The sequence below is a fragment of the Chenopodium quinoa genome, unplaced genomic scaffold (genome assembly GCF_001683475.1).
Source record: "Chenopodium quinoa cultivar QQ74 unplaced genomic scaffold, ASM168347v1, whole genome shotgun sequence".
Classification (NCBI taxonomy): Eukaryota; Viridiplantae; Streptophyta; class Magnoliopsida; order Caryophyllales; family Amaranthaceae; genus Chenopodium; species Chenopodium quinoa.
The window spans coordinates 570,236-591,162 of record NW_018744936.1 but is presented as its reverse complement, the minus strand read 5'-3'; the positions used below and the strand labels follow the sequence as shown (position 1 = coordinate 591,162).

The 20,927-nt window shown below is 43.9% G+C and overlaps 2 long non-coding RNA genes across 2 annotated transcripts; both read right to left on the bottom strand.

Annotated features, from left to right (window-relative positions):
• Positions 1-12,751: 12,751 nt before the first annotated feature.
• Positions 12,752-13,132, bottom strand: LOC110706184. The gene is made up of 2 exons (XR_002508262.1): positions 13,071-13,132; positions 12,752-12,974 (listed from the first exon to the last, which is right to left on the bottom strand). It is a non-coding gene; the product is annotated as an uncharacterized LOC110706184 (long non-coding RNA).
• Positions 13,133-13,810: 678 nt separating this feature from the next.
• Positions 13,811-15,355, bottom strand: LOC110706183. The gene is made up of 3 exons (XR_002508260.1): positions 15,335-15,355; positions 15,029-15,245; positions 13,811-13,924 (listed from the first exon to the last, which is right to left on the bottom strand). It is a non-coding gene; the product is annotated as an uncharacterized LOC110706183 (long non-coding RNA).
• Between the last annotated feature and the right edge of the window lie 5,572 nt (positions 15,356-20,927).

Genomic DNA, 20,927 nt, shown 5'->3' with positions numbered 1-20,927 from the left:
AAAAAGGGTGGCGACTCTTCAAGAGGCCTTGATTGTAGCAGAAGCCTATATACAGGCGACTGATCTTTGTACGATAAAACAGTCGGACGGGAAAAGGTTCGACAAAAGAGAAGGACGACAGAAACAGTCGTCAAACAAAGATGAGAAAATAAAAGAGGTCTGGGCGGCTGATTCCTCTAACAGCCGGCCCAGAAAAAGAAAAAAGAATTCAAACCATACTCCCCAAAGTATGCGTTTAACAAGGATAACCAGTTTATCCTAAAAGAAATCAAGGGACGGATCTCAATTGAGAAGCCGGTCCCCATGAAGGGTTCTGCAAACAACCGGAACCAAGATAAAATCTGTGCTTATCATGATGACGTTGGTCATCACACCAATGACTGCATCAGTCTTATGCGGTACCTAAACCGCCTGGCTGAGCAAGGTGATCTTGACACTTATGTCCAGAAATCTACGGGGAACACTTCCTCAAAAAAGCTGTCGGCCAAAAAGAATCAACAGGCCGACAGCTCCGATACAGATGATGCAGTCGTCTACACCATTGCAGTCGGCTTCTCAGGAGGCGGCCCCACTATTAGGGGCAACAAAGATAATATAAGGCGGTTAGATGTAAATTCCGTTCACCAAGAACGGCCGTCCAAATATACATTTCCTGAGATTGTCATCACTGAAGAGGATCTAGGAGGGGTAAGGGGGCCGCATGACGACCCTCTCGTTATTGAATGTAAAGTGGCCAACCAGAGAGTTGGCCGAATCCTCATAGATACCGGGAGCTCCTCAGATCTCATCAGCAGCAAATGTCTGTCGAAACTGAAATATGAGACTGACTGCATACATCCGGCCTCCCACCCTTTAGTAGGGTTTGGAGGAGGAGTCGTCCACCCACTAGGACGAGTAGATTTACCCATTCGCCTGGGCGAAAAAGGGGAAGGACGACACATGGTAGTCCGGTTCCTAGTAGTAGAGGAACTCTCGGCCTACAACATGATTCTGGGTCGACCAACCCTGAATAATTCCAAGGCTGTTATAATCCCGTCTCTTATGTTGCTCAAGTTTGAGAGGGATAATGGAACAGTCGGCTCCCTAAGGGGAGATCAGAGGATGGCCCGAGAGTGCTATCTCTCGGATGTCAAGCCCACTGTTATGGCCACTGGGTCAAGTGGTGAAAAAACAGACCTTGACAATGTCAAGGAGAGTGCGCCTGTTCAAGAAGCAGGCGGCAAAAAGAGAAAGGCGTCCCAGACAGAGTCCGCAAGAAAAGCAAGAAAATAGCAATCATTGGCAGAGGAGCGGCCGGATGAGTTCCGCCCTCAGCCGGCTGGTGAGCATGCGGACCTGATCTTAGACGACTCACGTCCTGACCGAACAGTCAAAGTTGGGACGACTGCTCTGAGAAACCTTGGTGACGACTTTCACAACCTATTGAAAGAATACAAGGACATCTTTGCATTTGAAGTCCATGAAATGCCAGGCATTAGTCCTGATCTGGCGGTACATAAACTCGCCGTGGATCCGAAAAAGAAGTCGGTACGGCAAAAGAAGCGGAACCATGGCGAAGAAAGAAGTCGGGCGGCAGCCGCCGAAGTTTAAAAATTACTTGGTGCAGGGTTCATTCGACAATGTTACTTCCTAGACTGGGTTGCAAATGTGGTGCTTGTTAAAAAGCCGAATGGCACCTGGCGAATGTGTGTAGACTACACAGACTTAAACAAGGCGTGCCCCAAAGACAGTTACCCTCTACCTAAAATTGATAACCTGGTCGACTCAACAGCCGGCCATGCCTTGATGAGTTTCATGGACGCCTATTCTGGTTTCCATCAAATTCCCTTATGGAAGAAAGATAAGGAGAAGACGACCTTTGTCACTGATCAGGGGTTATACTGTTACACGGTCATGCCGTTTGGTCTTAAGAATGCCCCGGCTACCTTCCAACGAATGATAAACACTGTGTTCTTTGATCAGATTGGGAGAAACGTCGAGGCATATATTGATGATATGATTGTCAAGACTAAACTTCAGAAAGATCATATGTCGGACCTCCGAGAAACTTTCGCCACACTCAGGCGGCACCATGTCATGCTCAATCCCAAGAAATGTGTATTTGGAGTTGAGTCTGGGAAATTTCTCGGATTCCTTATCAATCAGAGAGGAATAGAAGCGAACCCTGAGAAGGTGCAGGCGGTCATTGACATGCAGTCGCCTCGTACCATCCGAGAGGTTCAGAAGTTAACAGGTTGTCTGGCGGCCTTGGGAAGATTTCTAAGCCGATTAGGCGACAAATGCCTATACTTTTTCCAGGCAATTAAGAAAAAGGCAAGGTTTTAATGGGGGCCGGATGCTGAGGCCGCCTTCCAGAAATTAAAAGTTCACTTGCATTCCTTGCCGAGGCTGGTCAGCCCTTTGCCCAAAGAGGTTCTCTACATGTACCTGGCCGTCTCTGATCATGCGTTAAGCGCTGTTCTCCTTGCTGAAAGGGACGGCTGTCAGCTCCCGGTCTACTTTGTCAGTCACGTACTGAAAAATGCCGAGTTGAGGTATCCCCTAGTGGAGAAATTTGGTCTTGCACTCTTCATGGCTGTTAAAAAATTGAAGCCCTACTTTTTGGCACATACAGTCGTCGTGTATACAGACCAACCTATCAAGCGGCCGCTGACCATCATGGAGTCGTCAGGCCGAATGATCAAATGGGCCACAAAAATACAGAGCCTCGAAGTTACTTTCGAGCCTAGAAAAGCAATGAAGGGGCAAGCCTTTGCTGACTTTATTGTAGAGATGACTCGTCCTCCTGACTCTCAAGTTCCAGACCAAGTATGGAAGGTATATGTGGACGGAAGCTCTACTTCAAATGGTTGTGGAGCAGGCGTCATATGTCAGTCGCCAGAGGGCAACAGGTTCGAGTATGCTCTACGCTTCAGTTTTCAGGCTTCAAACAATGAGGCAGAATATGAAGCTTTACTAGCCGGGATCCGCATGTGCAAGGCGACAGGGGCAAGAAAAATAGACGCCTGTTCCGATTCACAATTGATAGTGAGTCAGTACAATGGCGAATACGAAGCAACCCATCCGGCCATGATCAAGTATTTACAGGCGGTCCGACAAGCAGTCGGCTCCCTTGAGGATTTCCATCTGATCCAAGTGCCGAGATCAGAAAACAACCAGGCGGATGCACTGTCAAAATTAGCATCATCCGCCTCCTCTGATACTCCTCGAACTGTTTTTTGGGAAGTAATGGAGAAGAGAAGCATCGAGGAAAACCCTATTGGAATCCTAGAGAGAAGCTCAACCTGGATGGATTCAATCAAGGCATATCTGACAAACGGTACACTGCCGGATGATCCTCAACAGGCGGCAGCACTGAAAAAACGAGCCACCTGTTTTGAAATGATAAAGGGAGAACTTCACAAGAGGGGTACCTTCAACCCTTCTTAAAGTGTGTTACTCCAGAAAAGGGACGAGAGATACTAGATGATCTTCACTCTGGTTACTGTGCTTCTCATATAGGTGGTAGGATGCTTGCTCAAAGGGCAAGGCGGCAGGGCTACTTTTGGCCTACTTTGGAAGCAGATGCAATGGAGATGGTGAAAAAATGTGACAAGTGCCAAAGGTTTGGCAAACTAATTCACCGTCCGGCTACTGACCTCACTACCATTCACAGCCCACTACCGTTTGCTAAGTGGGGCATGGACATTCTGGGTCCATATACGCCTGCTACAGGCGGAAGGAGGTACATACTTGTTGCCGTCGACTACTTCACTAAATGGGTAGAGGCGGAGGCTGTAAAGGGAATCAAGACGAAAGATGTAATTTCATTCATTTGGAAAAACGTCATCACTCGGTTCGGGGTTCCCATGTCTATGGTTTTTGATAATGGTCCCCAATTTGAGACGCCTGTTCTCAAAAGCTGGTTGGGTGATCAAGGAATTGCAAACTACTTTGCATCTGTCGGCCGTCCACAAGCAAACGGCCAGGTAGAAGCCTTTAATAAAATCATCTCAGACGGTCTCAAGAAAAAGATTGAACGAGCAGGCGGCCTATGGGCGGATGAACTACCACATGTTCTCTGGGCCATTAGGACGACTGAAAAAGGGGCGACTGGAGAAACTCCATTCCTCCTAACTTACGGTGCGGAAGCTGTTCTTCCAATAGAACACTACGAGCCGACTCTTCGAGTGATGCTATATGACGAAGAGGCAAACTGGGAAGCCATACGCCTGGCATTAGACTCACTTCCTGAAAAGAGGGGCAATGCTGTCTTGCGCCATGAGATCTATCGCCTGAGAATGACTAGATCATACAACAAAAAAGTACACAGGCGTCCACTCAAAGTAGGGGACTTTGTACTTAGAAAAATGGAAGCAGTTGGTAGGGCTAATGAGTCTGGCAAACTAACTCCCAACTGGGAAGGACCCTACCGAATCTATGAGGAAGTTAGGAACGGTACCTACCGTCTGGAGACACCAGACGGACAACCGTTGCCTCGAACTTGGATATAGATAATCTTAAGAAATATTTCTTTTGAATGATGTAAATAGTCAAGAGCTACTTAATAAAAGTGCACTTTCTATTCAATTTGTACTAAGTGGGGCACGCTTACTAACAAACAGTCGGCTACTCTCCATTGAGTTTTTCACTCTATCTTCAGAGGGGCATGTCGTCTGTACCTTTACAGTCAACTACTGTCCATTGAGTATTTTACTCACAATACTTGGCTAAAAAGATTAGGGCCTGGCCGACCCTGCGCCTAACAGGCGGCTACCCTCCTTTTACTTAGCACCTACGTTCACCAAGAACTTACCAAGGCCACAGGCCGAATGATCAGACCAGGCACCAAGCCAACTGATCAAATCTACAAAACTAATACGACCTGTCCCAACATCATAGCAGGCGTCCGGCGGCATCCCTCCGGATGAAATTCGTCGCAGAGAGCAGCTCCCCTTTGGGTGGAACATTGCTCTATAAACTAATTACACGGCACCTATACGACTGTCCCCAAGGGCAACCACGTAGCCGTTTTGAGACAAGGATAACTCTATCACTAACCAAACCAGTGGTAGCAGTTGACATCTGAGTCAGATGACCGCCTGTATTACTTGGGATAAATACAGGGGGTACCTATTGAGTTAATAGCCAACAAACATTGGCGAATCAAGGGGTCTAGCCGGCCTTCGCTGCCTGGTACCTCTACTTCTCAAACAAAAGTGACGGCGACTGAGTAACTCCGACGTTATCTCATAAGTCACTCCCTCAAATTTGGTATGGAACCTGAAAGGTTTGAGTCGTCCGCCTGTTTTTAACAAACAGGGGCACTTAAACCCCTATTCCTACTAGGTAACCTATTGAGTTAATAGCCAACAAACATTGGCAAATCAAGGGGATCAGCTGTCCTCCGCCGCCTGGTACCTCTACTACTCAATCTGGATTGTGACGAAGACTAAGTAACTCCTATGTTAACTTAATAGTCACTCAAACTTAGTATGGAGCCTAAAAGGTATGAGTCGTCCGCCTGTTTTAACAAGCAGAGGCCCTCAATCACTACTCTTGCTAGGTTAAAAAATTATGAGTTAAAAGCCAACAACATTGGCAATAAAGGGAAACAACCGGTGCCCGCCGCTTGTTTTCTCTACTACTCAATTCCTTGACGACTAGGTAATACTTTATTTACTTGGTCAGACCACTTTCCTACTTGGTTAAAATTACAAAAAGACAGGCCCGCCTGCCTAAAAAGGATCCAGACAAAATAGTTCGAATACCGATTGGATAAATGGCCGACTGATCGTCTATCCTGGAAACAGACAACCAGTCGTCCAGGGGCATAGGCGGCGTACTAACTATCTGTACCTGTCTGCAACGTTCGGCCATGTAAAACAGTCGGTCTAGTAAACAATTGGATATTAGATATGGTATACTTAGACAAATTTGAAGCAAAACAAAAATTCATTAAAAATAAGTCGGTCATTGAAGACCAGCAAAATATTCAAAGCCCCGGCCCCCTGTCCGGGTAAATACAAAGCAAACGGCACGCAGGCCGTGGAAAGAATACATAAAGCTTAAGAAGGGGGCAGTTCAGTATTAGCAGCTGCCGCCTGGTCAGCACTCTTCTTGCTGGACTCGGCTTCATCTGCATCCTTTTTTGATGCCTTACCCCCAAGCGGCACAAGCGCCACTACCGGCTCCTCCTCCTCCGACTCCTCCCCCAACGCCTCTTCTTCAGCAGCCGCCAGGATCTGTTGATTATATGCATCCGAGCACTGGCGGTACGTTCTTTCCCAAGATCCAAAGTCGACACTGGGGAAGAGGCGGCCCCAGGTCATGCGCTGGATTTGAGCGGAGTCTTCCATCATCTCCCGGACCAACTCTTTCTTCTTTTGCTCGGCCTTTTCCGAGAGCTCTTGGGTAAGACTCTTCTCCTGGGTCACCAGGCGTTCCTTTACGCTCGCCAAGGATTTCTCCATGGCTTCGTAAGAGTACATTTTCAGGCGAAGAGGTTTCAGCTTGGCCTGGAGATTTGTGATGGTCGCCTCCAGCTCGTCATTCTTCTTCTGGGCCGCCTCTAACTGAGCCCGAACAGCGGCGGTAGCCTGCGCCTGATAATAAAGAATATCAATGGTCAGTACTTCATTTTGGGCAATTTGAAACATTGCCTTATCACAGTTAGAGGCGGCCATAGCTTTTGCAGCCTTTAACTCTTTGTTTTTCCGATCAAGCGGCTTGCGAAGGCCGTTAACTCGGAGCAGGGCCTAAGTAAAAAACAAAAAAAACAGGCGTCAGTTTCCAAACAAAAAAGAAAACAAGCGTCCAGAAAATTCAAATACTCAAAAATATGCTAAGTATACCTCAGCAAGGACCCCTGCAATCCCGTCAAGGTCAAGGGTGCCGACACCCCTGACCGCCTCCCTTTCAGCCGGAGGAACTGCCCTGATCATAGACTTGGCCATCTCTACCAAGTCAGGCCCCTGGGGGCCGGCTGCATCAAGCATAAACAAACGGATTAGACTTAGTAAAAAAAAAAAAAAAGTCTAAAATTTACAAGGACAACTTCATACCTCTAGGCCCGCCCAGTTGGAGCTTTAGAAGAAGTGGTCGGCTGTATCTCAGCCGCCACCTGTTTCCTGGCAGAACCAGGAGAGCTCCCAACAGTCGTCTTCTGGGCCTTGGGGTCCGGCTGTTGGGAAGATGAAGCTCTTGGAGCACCCGTCTAAAACAGAAGAAAAAAGTCAGTATATGCATAAACACTCCAAAAAGAGGGTGAAAGGTTCGGAGCTCACCAAGGGTGCCCCCTTTTTGGGGGAGTCGGTTGAAGCTTGTTGCATAATAGAGGCCCGCAACATGGCCGCCGCAGTCTTGGAGGCGGTGATTTTGCTCATGGCGTCAGCTGCAAAAACAAACGGCAAAGTTAATAAAAGATAAACAACAAATGTATGAAACAACAGAGTATTCGACAGGCCGACTACCTCTTGAGCACCGACTGCTGAGGCCACAAGCGGCCAAAAAGTACTCGTCATAGAGCCACTTGAAGCTCGGGACGCAGTGCAGGGGTACTTGCTCTCGTACCCCTGAAGTAGAGTCGACCCTCGACTCTACTTTAAAGAGTCCTTTGTCAAGGATCTCTTTCTTAGCCTTGGGGGGAACAGGCGGCATGCCACGGCCGCCTGCAAGAAGGGGCGGATTCCTATTCCACCTATTGAAGCGCTTGTTCTGCTCAATGTCAGAACTCTCAATGATGAGGAAGGTGCTCCGCCAGTCCTTCCACTTGTTTGCTTTACCTCTCGTCATGAGGTAGCCCCTGTGGCTTGTCAATTGATACCAGCCGGTACCGCCTGACTTAGGGGTCCGGCTGAGATAGTTCATGTGGGCGAAAGCCTCGAAGCTCGGCTCCACCCCGTGCAGTTCGCACCCGGCCACATAGCCGAGTACGTTGACCCAGGAGTTTGGGGCTAACTGCCATAACCCCAACTCATACCCATCCAAAATCCGCTGAACAGCCGGATGTAATGGGAAGCGAAGCCCTGCCTTGATGGCCGCCTCGTAGCAGCCAAAGAAGGAGCTTTCGTAACTAGAACCAGCCGGCCAGACGACTGTGTCTTCTGGATCCGGCACAAACACTAGAAAATCGGGGCCCATGGTGTGGTTGGCAATAAAGCTCTCCACTTTCTCTTGCATGGCTGTGATTCGGCCCCGAGGTACCGTGCAGTAGTAGGGGGTATTTAGCTCTCGGTAAGAGGCGGATGGTTCCGCCCAATTGTCCCCCTTCTCAACTGTGTGAGAAAGTCTCGCCTCTTGCAGGCGGCTGTTTTTCTCTTCTGTACCCAAAGAAGCATGGCCAGAAGAGCTTGACGAGGAATCTTCCTCGGACGAGTCCGAAGAGGACGACTCCTCTCCTCTCCCGGAGGGGCCCGCCTCCTCTCTTTGAAAAGGAGCAGATTTGTTAACTGTTAAATTGGAAGGGGTCACTTTGACTCCCCCCACAGAATTGCCGGCATCCAGGCCGCCTTGTCTCACTTCAACATCTGGCGCCTGGTCAGATGTTTCACTAATCGGCACCCTGTGGGAGGAGCCGTCTGAATTTGAGATCCTAGCTGTCTTTTTCGTTCTGGCCATCCTGCTCTGCATAGACACAGATACAGTCGGACTTTGTATAAAGGGCAAAGATGGGTCCGGAAAAGGGCAGGCGACACTCCTAGTCCTAGATTCAGCCGTCCCCGGTGACCGGCTGATCACTAACCTAGGTCGTGTCGTGTGCTTCCGTGGTGCCATTTCAGAAAATAAAAAGAAAATTAAGAGTAAGAGAACTGAGTTACCTGAACAAGTGACGGTTGATGAAGTTCTGAAAATCCTGTGTAGTCGGCTTGTCAGAACAGGCGGTAGGCAGAAAAAGTCCAAAATGTCAGAGCAAGTTCAGGGGTCCGAATGTTCTCAAATAGTTCTCAAAGTGAGAAGGCGAAGGGTCACTTCCAGAATTCAAAATTTGGGCGGGAAAATCTCTCGTCCTTTCGCCGACTAACACCTGTAGCAGGTCGTCGCCCGTTACTGTGCGACACCTGTCACAGGTAACACGTGACCAGTCACGTGCCACCTGTGAGGGGAAAATGATTAGGGGATTTTGCTCCTACCAATCGGAATGCGCCAAGTGGACCAATCAGGTCCTGCCAAGTGTCTCCTAGTTGGAACTGTCAGGACTTGCCACGTGGCACGCGCTTATTCGTCCACCTTGGACTTGTTATGTCACGACATGTGGCATACTCCATGCCTAATGGAGAACCCGGCCACCCAGGCCCAACTTCCGAGGGAAGCCCAATCAGCCCTAGGTTTACCTAAACCTAGGATGGACACGTTTCCCAAGGTTATAAATACCTCACTTAATCCTCATTAAGGGGACACGCGAAAAACATTACGGAACACACTAATAACCGGCTGATCTCGCTAACAAAGCAGATTACCTACATTAAACACTCTCACCTAGAGAGACCTTATTACTTTAATTTCCGCATTAATTACTCCTTAATCAGGTACTAACTTGACCGTTGGAGGCAGAGCTCACAGGAGTCTCCGTTATTTTGCAGGTACAGGCGTCCGGTTCCAGTCTCGGAATTGTAACTCTCCCGCAGGACATCAGAAAACCCCGAAACAGTACATATCATGGCATACATGATCAATCTAATTAGCGAAGAATATGGAATCTGATCCATTCTCTCTCGCTCAATAGGTGTCTGTTGTTACTGTTTCTTGCTGAGAGTTACGCCATGGGACATGGGTAGATGCCCTCTCTTGGCATTCTCCATGTTGAATCGTGCCAGTACTTTATCAATGTAAGTACTCTAGCTCAATCCTATCATCCTCTTAGATCTATCCCTGTAGATCTTGATGCCCAATATGTACTGTGCCTCTCCTAAGTCCTTAATGGAAAAGCACTTTCCCAACCAGCCCTTTACGGACTCCAGTAATTTTGTGCTGTTTCCAATGAGCAGTATGTCATCGACATATAGGACTAGGAATGCGATGTCACTCCCACTGACCTTCTTGTATACACAAGATTCATCTGAATTCTTGATAAAGCCAAACTTGCTGATGGCTTCATCAAATCGCAGATTCCAACTCCTACTGGCTTGCTTTAGTCCATAAATGGACTTCTTAAGCGTGTAAACCTTACCAACGTTGCTCAGATTGAAAAAACCTTCTGGCTGTGTCATGTAAACAGTTTCTTCCAAAATCCCATTTAGGAAGGCGGTTTTGACATCCATTTGCCATATTTCATAATCGTAATGTGCAGCAATTGGTAGAATAATCCGGACAGACTTTAGCATTGCAACCGGTGAAAAGGTTTCATCATAGTCAATCCCGTGGACTTGCCTATAACCTTTTGCCACCAGTCTATCCTTGTATATCGATACATTTCCATCCTTGTTTGTCTTCAATTTGAAGATCCATTTGCAACCAATGGGTGTGTAACCCTCGGGAAAATTCACCAGGTCCCAGACTTGATTTTCAGACATGGAGTCCATCTCGGATTTCATAGCTTCTTGCCATTTAGCAGAGTCGATGCTTGTTATAGCTTGCTTGTATGTCGCTGGCTCATCACCATCCATAACTAGGATATCTTGATCATCGGTTATGACAATACCAAGGTATCTGTCTGGTTGAGATCTCTTCCGTTGCGACCTACGAAGGGTAATAGGTTGAGCATTTACATTGTCTGTTTGATTCTGACCAATCTTCTCAGCTGCTTCTAAAGCACTTAGATTGTCAGTTTTATCAGTTTGACATTGTTGCTCGTCCTCTCGAACTTCGTCGAGTTCGATTTTCCGCCCACTTGTCATTTTGGAAAGGTGTTCCTTCTCCAAAAAGACACCATCACGAGCAACAAACACTTTGTTCTCGGATTTATTGTAAAAGTAATACCCTTTAGTTTCTTTTGGATATCCCACAAAGAAACACTTATCCGATTTGGGGTGAAGTTTGTCCGGAATTAATCGCTTGACATATGCTTCACATCCCCAAATCTTGAGAAAAGACAACCTAGGAGGTTTCTTAGTCCATAATTCGTATGGAGTCTTTTCAACAGCTTTTGACGGAGCTCGGTCCAGTGTTAGTGCCGCGGTTTGTAGCGCATGTCCCTAGAAAGAGATAGGAAGTTCACTAAGACCCATCATTGATCGAACCATGTCTAACAAGGTTCGATTCCTCCGTTCAGATACTCTATTCCATTTGGGGAGTTCCAGGAGGTGTTAACTCTATAAGAATACCATTTTCTTTCAAGTGATTGTCGAATTCATGGCTCAAATATTTGCCACCTCGATCCGATCGAAGCGCTTTAATTTTCTTGCCAAGTTGATTTTCAACTTCTTTCTAAAATTCTTTGAATTTCTCAAAGGATTCAGATTTATTTGACATTAAGTAGATATAGCCATATCTATTTATGTTTGTTAACGAAGTTGAATTCTTAGTGGTCTTAGTTTAAGTAGCGGTATCAACTTTTGTCTAATCATATGTAAAACATGCAATTTCCATTGAACATATATTTGCAAGACAATTTTGAAACAACTATTGTCAAAGTCTTATAAGCAAAATAACTAGGTGTCCAACACCATAGATCATATTATGTTCAAAAGCATGATGAAACACTAACATTAGTTTAATTACATGTCATAGACAAAATAGTGCATGCAAGCACGACCGAAAAACCATCTTCGTCGTCTACTTGTCCATGCACCAACAAACCGAGTGATGACATTTTTCCAGATGAACAAGATCACATCTTTCGTCTTGATACCCTTAACTGCTTCAGCCTCCACCCATTTGGTGAAGTAGTCAACTACAACCAGTATGTACCGCCAGCCGCCTATAGTAGGCGTATAGGGACCCAGGATATCCATGCCCCACTTGGCGAAGGGTATGGGACTATGGATGGTCGTGAGGTCTGTGGCCGGACGATGGATTAACTTGCCAAACCTTTGGCACTTGTCACATTTTTTAACCATTTCCATGGCATCAGCTTCCAATGTAGGCCAGAAGTAACCTTGCCGCCTGGTTCTTTGAGCAAGCCACCTGCCGCCTATGTGGGAAGCGCAGTACCCTGAATGTAGATCTTCTAAGACCTCTCGTCCTTTTTCGGGGGTAACACATTTCAAGAGGGGCTAAAGATGCCCTTTCTTGAAAAGTTCCCATTTACACATTTCAAAGTTGGACGCCCGTTTTCTTAGTAAGGCCGCCTGGTATTGATCACTCGGCAAGGTGCCGGCTGTTAAATAGGCTCTGATTAGGTCCATCCAGGTTGAAATTCTATCCATAATTCCAATAGGCTCTTCCTCAATACTTCTTTCTCCATAACTTCCTAGAAAATAGTCTTTGGCGTGTCATAGGAGGCCGAAGATGCCAGCTTTGAGAGAGCATCCGCCTGGTTGTTCTCGGACCTGGGTACTTGAGATTAGGGGTGTACACCGGTCCAAAACCGGACCGGACCTGGACCGGACCTGTTTGGACCGGGGACCTGAATTGGGTAATTATGAGGACCGGGGACCGGACCTGAATTATCAGGTCCGGTTTCGGGCCAGACCTGAAAAATCAGGTCCGGTCCAGGTTTAGACCTGAATGGACCTGTTTTGTGTTTTTTTCGTTTTTTTTTTTAATAAAAAACCTATTGGACCGGCATATGGACCTGTTTTGTGATTTTTAGACCTGTTGCATAATTTAATAATTACATACAAACCAAAATTATCAATCACAAAACTAAATAAAGTCTATAAAGTCCCGATTCTCAAACACCAAAAATACAATTGAATCCACCGAAAATACAAATAAGTCCACGAAAACTCATAACATTACATAAATTCTCTTAAGTCTCAACTCTCAAAGTCTCAAGTACTAGAAATACATAAATTCTCCAACGAGTTGTTTTCCCTTTGATCGCGTGATTCACACTAATGAGTCCACGAAAACAACTTCATCGTCTACATCGTTAGATTCACCACGTTGCACCTCTAAATAAAATACAATATAGAATATATTAATGATTGATAACAATGAAATAATAAATTTGGTGTAACAAAATTTCAAGTACATAAAATTATTACTACCTTTCTCTATTTCCTCTAACTCTTTCAAATTTTCTTCCACATCAACAATTGGCACTTCCTTAGCTCTAAGCCAATCTTGTGTGCAAAGTAGCGCTTGAACCATCTTCAATACAAAAATATTACACAAATATGTATAAACAAAGTCATATTAAGATATAAGCAAACTTGATTTTATAAAATAAAAATATAACGATGCATTACCTTAGGAGTTAAAGAACTCCGAAATGGATCTAGAGTGTGACCTCCCGTACTAAAAGCAGATTCCGATGCAACGGTCGATAATGGGATGGCTAGTATGTCATGTGCCATGCGATTAAGAATCACATAACGCTGACCATTCTTACCCCACCATGTCAATGCATCTTTTTCTTCCTCCTTCGGCCCTAATTGATCATTTAAGTACCTATCCAACTCACTTATCGCATACCCACTTGTCCCCTTCAATCGTTTTGCTCTTTCTTTTAGTTTCCTCACATAATCGGAACCCACTCCTTTACTATTATCAATATCCATTGACATATTATCTCCACAATCTGGAATATTAGAAGTAGCATACATTTTTCTATATTCGTCAAATAAAGAGTAAGCGAACTCCTTCACATCATTAGCAAATTTTGTACCCTTTTCCGGTCCATGCATATCCGTTAGTGTCAATTCAACAATGACCATCTTAGAGTGAGGGTCGAGAAGAAGAGCAACATAAATGAATTTATTCATCTTATCTACATCCCCCTAATACTTATCAAACTTTTTTTTCATTGCAATGGCCATAGCTTGAAAATTCAAGTCCTCACTTTGTTCCCAATTATTCAACATATCATATATAGAAGCAATTTCTCCTAAACCTTTATTAGCTATCACATAATGGGAACCAGAAATTCGTTTAGTCAACAGATAAAACCCCTCTAGAAACAAAACTAACCTCTCCACTTTTTCCCAATCTTCAGGTTCGGGAGGCCTTTCATTGTCATTCAAATCCTCTCCATCAGGAAGAGATAACCCACTAAAAACACGTCAAAACTTCAAAGCCGTTTCCAACATTATGTATGTGGAGTTCCAACGAGTGGGGACATCAAAGGATAAAGAAGATTTTGAATTTATGTTTGCTTTTCGCACAAGATCTTTGAATCTAAGTATTCTTGCAGGGGAATTCTTAACATATTTCACAGAATTTCTAACTCTATCAATGCACACACCATGTTCTTTAATACCATCCCACACAATTAAATTAATGATATGAGCAATGCATCTAACATGAAGATTTTTTCCATCATTAATACATCCTGTTCTTCTAACCATTATACTCAAGTGTGCACAATCAACATCATTTGAAGAAGCATTATCAACAGTGACAGTAAAAAGTTTATCATCAATACCCCAATACTCTAAACATGCCTCAACTGCTTTTTCAATAGCCTCTCCTTTATGACTAGAAATTGGACAAAAATTTATGATCTTTTTATTTAATTTCCAGTCATTATCAATGAAATGAGCTGTAAGACACATATAATTAATTCTTTGTATTGAAGTCCAAGTATCAGTTGTCACAGAAATTCATTGACATGTCTTAAACATTTCTCTCAATTTATCTTTTTCACTATAATACAACTTTAAACAATCACGAGCAATGGTAACACGAGATGGAATGTGAAATTGTGGATATGCAACTTGCACAAAGTGCCTAAAATCGGGTTTTTCCACATGCTTAAATGGTAACTCATCAACAATAATCATGTGAACCAATGCCTCTCTAACATCATTCAAGTTAATAATCCTACTCCCACACTTTAATTTACCACTCTCATGTTCTTGATCAAAATACAATTTAGTTTGCTTTTCTTTGCCCTTTTCTTTTTCTATATTAATAGGATTACCGAGACATGATTCTGCATGATTTTTAACATTTTTGGAACCATTAAGATTACCATCAGCAACAAAAGTTTTTGGACAAAACTTACATTCAGCTCGTAGTTTTCCATTCTCGACGTACTCTAAGTAATATTTCCAATACTCAGCTTTCCTCTTACTTTTTCTGTTCCATATATACTCCCGCCCCGCTTTTAGCTTCTTATCAAGAGGCAAAGTAGATTGCAATTCTTCCATATCCTTTTTAGAAAGTGGTTATGACGTTTGTTCAGAAAAAGAAGCAGACCGTTTGGATTGAGAGCTCTCCATCTACAATATAATTATAGACAATATAAGTAATTTTAAAGTAACAATTATATACATATACCATTTTATAAAAAAATTTAACAGCAACTTACATTGCAAGAATAAGAATCTGTGGTTCTTCCACTCCCTTGTTAGCCCTAGGCAAGTTTGCAAGAATAAGAACAAGAATAAGAATCCCGGAACTGCATACAACTATGTCTTATCAATTCTAAACAAGTTAGCCAACTCAAATATGAATTCTTAACTGCATACAACCATGTCTTATCAATTTTGATACAAGTTAGCCAACTTATTTAATCATCTGAGTCTCTTACAAATCATGCACTACGTTTATTTATTTATTTATTTAAATTTGGCCTAAACAGAGATTCAAAGGCTGTGAATCTGTGATAGTGTGATCAATTCTAAAACCTGAACCCTAAACTCAAAAAAACAAAAAAAAAAACATAAATTCGAAAATAAACCATACTTCTTATCAATTCTAACCCCTAAACCCTAAAACCGTAAACCCTAAACTCAAGAAAACCAAAAAAAAAAAACATAAATTCGAAACAAATGAACTAAAAAAAAGAAATTCAACATGCAAACATCAAACAATCATTAAAAGCAATTGAAACATGAATAAACATATAAATTCTAACACTTAATTCATTATTTCGAATACAAAATACCCAAACATAATTAGACAATTTAGATTTACATTAAAAAAAATAACTTACCGGAAAAATGGAGAATCGCGCGGCAACTGTCTCATGCGGTGGGCGCCTGGGCTTCGCCTGAGAGAGTGAGGAAGGCAGAGAGGTGTCACTGTTGGCGGTGGGAGTTGGGCTGATTGGCTGAGAGATAGTGAGAGTGAGGGAGAGGGGGAGACAGCCAGGGAGTTTGGAGATTGGAGTCTTGGAGATAGCGTTAGGGACTTAGGGTTAGAAATGAAAAAGAACAGAATTGTCAGTTCGTCACTCAAGCAAAGCAGAAAGCAGCGTTGATTTGATTTTTGATTTATTTATTATTTTTTTTTTTTAAAAAAATACAATTTTCCCGAGTTTCAGGTCCGGACCTGAAAACCTTGGGTTTAGACCGGGTCCGGACCGGAACCGGGAACCTTGATTTTTTAGGACCGGGACCGGACCTGAATCAACAGGTCCGGGTCAGGTCCGGTCCGGATCAGGTCGGTTCAGGTCCGGTCCAGTTTTTGTACACCCCTACTTGAGATAAATGAAACTCTTTGAGTGACCCGACCACCTGTCGTACCGCCTGCAAATATTCGCCATTGTACTGGCTTACTATCAACTGTGAGTTAGAGCAAGCGTCTATTTTTCTTGCCCCCGCCGCCTTGCACATGCAAATACCGGCCAATAAAGCTTCATATTCCGCCTCGTTGTTCGAGGCTTGGATGTTTAAACGTAGAGCATACTCGTACTTGTCGCCTTCTGGCGACTGACATATGACGCCTGCACCACAACAATTCGAAGTGGAGCTCTCGTCCCCATAAACCTTCCAGACTTGGTCTGGAATTTGAGAATCAGAGAATCGAGTCATCTCTACTATAAATTCAGCAAAAGCTAACTGCCATGGATGCGCTAAAAAATAGGGCTTCAACTTTCTTAATGCCATGAAGAGGGCAAGGCTAAATTTTTACACTAGGGGGTATCTCAACTCGGAATTCTTCAACACGTTACTGACAAAATAGACCGGGAGCTGGCAGCTGTCCCTCTCAGCAAGGAGGACGACACTTACAACATGGTTAGACATTGCTAGATACATATAGAGCACTTCTTTGGGCAAAGGGCTGACCAGCTTTTGGAAGGTGATGGAGGGATAATTAGGTCGTTGGACTAACTACCCTCAACCAAACAATATTTAAAAGCCTACACCTACACTTAACAAGTTTAGTGATAAGTAGAGGGTCGAACCACAGAGACGGCATAAACACTATCAACACTACCACCAACTAAGCTAGGTCGAAGAGATGGGATGAGTGAACTAACATAAAAAGGAAAACTAACAAACCAAGGATTAAAATCTAAGAAATAAAGACACTAGGGAATGGGGTTCACTCAACCATGGAAATCAAGAAAATTGGGAGTACAAAGATTTTAGAAAGTAAGGACTACATGTAAGACCAACTTCAAGCAATAGGAAAACAACTCATATTACTAAGCTTAGATTCCTCATTAACTTAGCAACAAGTGATACATAGTCAAATTGCAATAGGTAATGAAACATTCAACTCACATTTCCATGTCAAACCAAACATTTCATGCCATCAAGTTCAATAATCAAGGTTAGCTACTCCTATTATGAAGAACTAACAAGCAATCCCATATAATCAATTTAATTACAATCAATCACTAAGATATCCCCCAAAATCACTTAAATAACCTTTTGGTTGGGTTTCACCCAACCCCTAACTAAAAGAACTACTCACTAAGCATGGTTAAAACTAGCTAATCAAATAATCTAAAATCAAACCAACAATCAAGAACATTGAAGAACGGAAAAGAAGAGCAATTAATCTAATCAACTACACTAATCATGCAAGAAATTAAGAAAAGCAAGAATTAAAGAAAGCAATAAATTGAGATAGAGTTAGGAATGCTCATTGAATTGTTAGGAGAAATGAAAACACCAATGTCACCATTAGCATCTTCAACCTCTCAAAAACCCATTAAAGCTCCTCACTTTCTCTCTCTAAACTACCCCTAATTTACATTACAAAGGATAAAAACGAGAATTAAAACTATAACTAAGCTTAATCTAAGCTAATTTAGGTGCGAAGATGATGGAGAAGTTAAGGTTCCTCCCCCTCATAGAGGAGAAAAAAAAAACTCTCCTTTATAAAGAAGCCAAAGGGTATTTATACAATGCCCAAATAGAAAGGACGGAGAAAACGAGGAAAAAGACCCAGATACAGGTCAGACTGAGCAGAAACTTCAAAAAGCTAAAACAGAGTCTTGCACGGTCGTGCCACATTTGGCACGGTCGTGCACATTCTGCACGGTCGTGCAACATCTAGCACGGCCATGCAGAATTTCCTGTTAGAAGCAGCTTTGTTTCAGAAGACCATAACTTCTTTGTTACTCGTCGAAATAAGGAATGTGACCAGTCGTTGGAAAGCTCTTGAGACAAACTTGAATCTCCAATTTGAATCACTTAAAAGGTTGAGTAGATCAAAAGTTATGGTCATTTGAAGTTGACCCTTGCACAAAATTCCTTCCAAAACTCTTCTAAATTACCTCCGAGGCACTCTACCTTGCTCCTTTCCTCATTCTTCTTTCAACATGGCCATAAGCTTCATCTCTTCCTCTTCTTGCTTCCAAATTCACCGCCAATCATCAAATGCCTTAAAGTGTTATCCTTGTGCCTGAAAGTGCAACAAAACCAACAACAACCCCATGAAGCATGTGATACACAAAAATGCATGAAAATGGAGTAAAAGAGGTACAAACAAGTGAGAAACGTAGAAAAATACCGCAAAAAGAGGATCTAAATAGTGGCACAAATGCCACTTATCAAAAGGCCGCTTCAGCATCCGGCCCCCATTCAAAAACAGCTTTCTTTTTAATGGCCTGAAAGAAATAAAGGCATTTGTCGCTTAATCGACTGAGAAATCTCCCTAGGGCCGCTAGACAACCTGTTAATTTCTGGACCTCTCGGACTGTGCGGGGCGACTGCATGTCTTTGACCCCCTGCACTTTTTCGGGGTTAGCCTCTATGCCCCTTTGATTGATAAGAAATCCGAGGAACTTCCTAGACTCAACTCCAAAAACACACTTTTTGGGATTAAGCATGACATGGTGCCGCTTGAATGTGGTGAATGTTTCTCGGAGATCTGTCAAATGGTCCGTCTGGAGTTTGGACTTCACAATCATATCATCTATGTATGCCTCGACGTTCCTCCCAATTTGATCAAAGAAGACCATGTTTATCATTCTCTGAAAAGTGGTCGGGGCGTTCTTTAGACCAAACGACATGACCATGTAACAGTATAGGCCCTGATCTGTGACAAAGGTCGTCTTCTCCTAGTCTTTCTTCCATAGAGGAATCTAATGGAAACCAAAGTAGGCGTCCATTAAACTCATTAAGGCGTGGCCGGTTGTAGAATCGACTAGACTGTCGATCTTGGGCAATGGATAACTATCTTTGGGGCACGCCTTATACAATTTTGTGTAGTCCACACACATGCGCTAGGTACCATTTGGCTTTTTCAAGAGCACAACGTTTGCAACCCAGTCAGGGAAATAACACTGCCGAATGTACCCTGCATCAAGTAGATTTTTAACCTCGGCGGCAGCCGCCTGGCTTCTTTCTTCACCATGGTTCCGTTGCTTTTGCCTGACCGGCTTCTTTTTGGGATCCACAACTAACTTATATGCTGCCAAGTCTAGACTGATACCTGGCATCTCATGTACCTCAAATGCAAAAATATCATAGAATTCCTTCAAGAGTTGGTAAAAAATTATCACCAAGTGCCGCAAGAGCAGTCGTCCCAACTTAAACTGTTCGGTCAGGGCGTGAGTCGTCCAGGACGACATCCACATGTTCACCAGCCGGGTAAGGGAGAAACTCGTCTGACCGCTCCTCGGTCAATGATTGCTATCACTTTTCCTTTCTTTTGGCCCCCAGTTGGGCGGCCTTTCTTTTCTTACCGCCTGATGCTTGGGCAGGCGCATCCTCCTTGATTTGCTCAAGGTCCATTTTCTCTCCACATGCGCCAGTAGTCGCCATAGTGGGTTTAATATCCGAGAGGTAACACTCTCATGCCATTTTCTGGTCTCCCCTTAGGGAGTCGACTGTCCCATTATCCTTCTCAAACTTGAGCAGCATGAGAGATTGAATGATGACAGCTTTGGAATTGTTTAGGGTGGGTTACCCTAAGATCATGTTATAGGCTAAGAGCTCTTCAACAACTAAGAACCGGACAACCATGTGACGGCCCTCCCCTTTCTCACCCAGACGGATGGGTAGATCCACTCGTCCCACTGGGTGTACAACGCTTCCTCCAAACCCCACTAAAGGGTGAGATACCGGATGTATGCAGTCAGGTTTGTACTTGAGCTTTTCCAAGCACTTATTGCTGATTAAATCAGAGGAACTGCCGCTGTCTATGAGGATTCGGCCAACTCTCTGGTTGGCCACTTTACATTCAATAACAATGGGGTCCTCATGCGGCCCCCTAACGCCTCCCAAGTCTTCCTCTGTGATGACAATTTATGGAAATAAACTCTTGGAGGTCCGTCCTTGGTTGACGAAATTAATATCTAACCGCCTCATGTTGTCTTTCTTGCCCCTGATAGTGGGGCCGCCTCCTGCGAAGCCGCCTACTATAGTATAGACAAAAGCATCGTCAGTGTCAGAACTGTCAACTGACCTGTGCTTCTTCTTGGGCGCCTGTTTCTGTTTGGGAGGAGCATTTCCCTTGGAATTCTTGACATAGGAGTCAAGATCACCGTTTTTCTGCCAGGCGGTCCAGAAAGCGCTTCAGGCTTATACACTCATTAGTTTCGTGACCAATGTCTTCATGAAAATGGCATAATTTGCTTTGGTTCTGGTTGCTAACTAAACCTTTCATGGCGGCCGACTTCTCAATTGAGATACGGCCCTTGATTTCATTGAGGATAGCGTGGCTATCCTTGTTGAACCCATACTTTGGAGAGTATGGTTTATATTCTTTCTTCTTTTTCT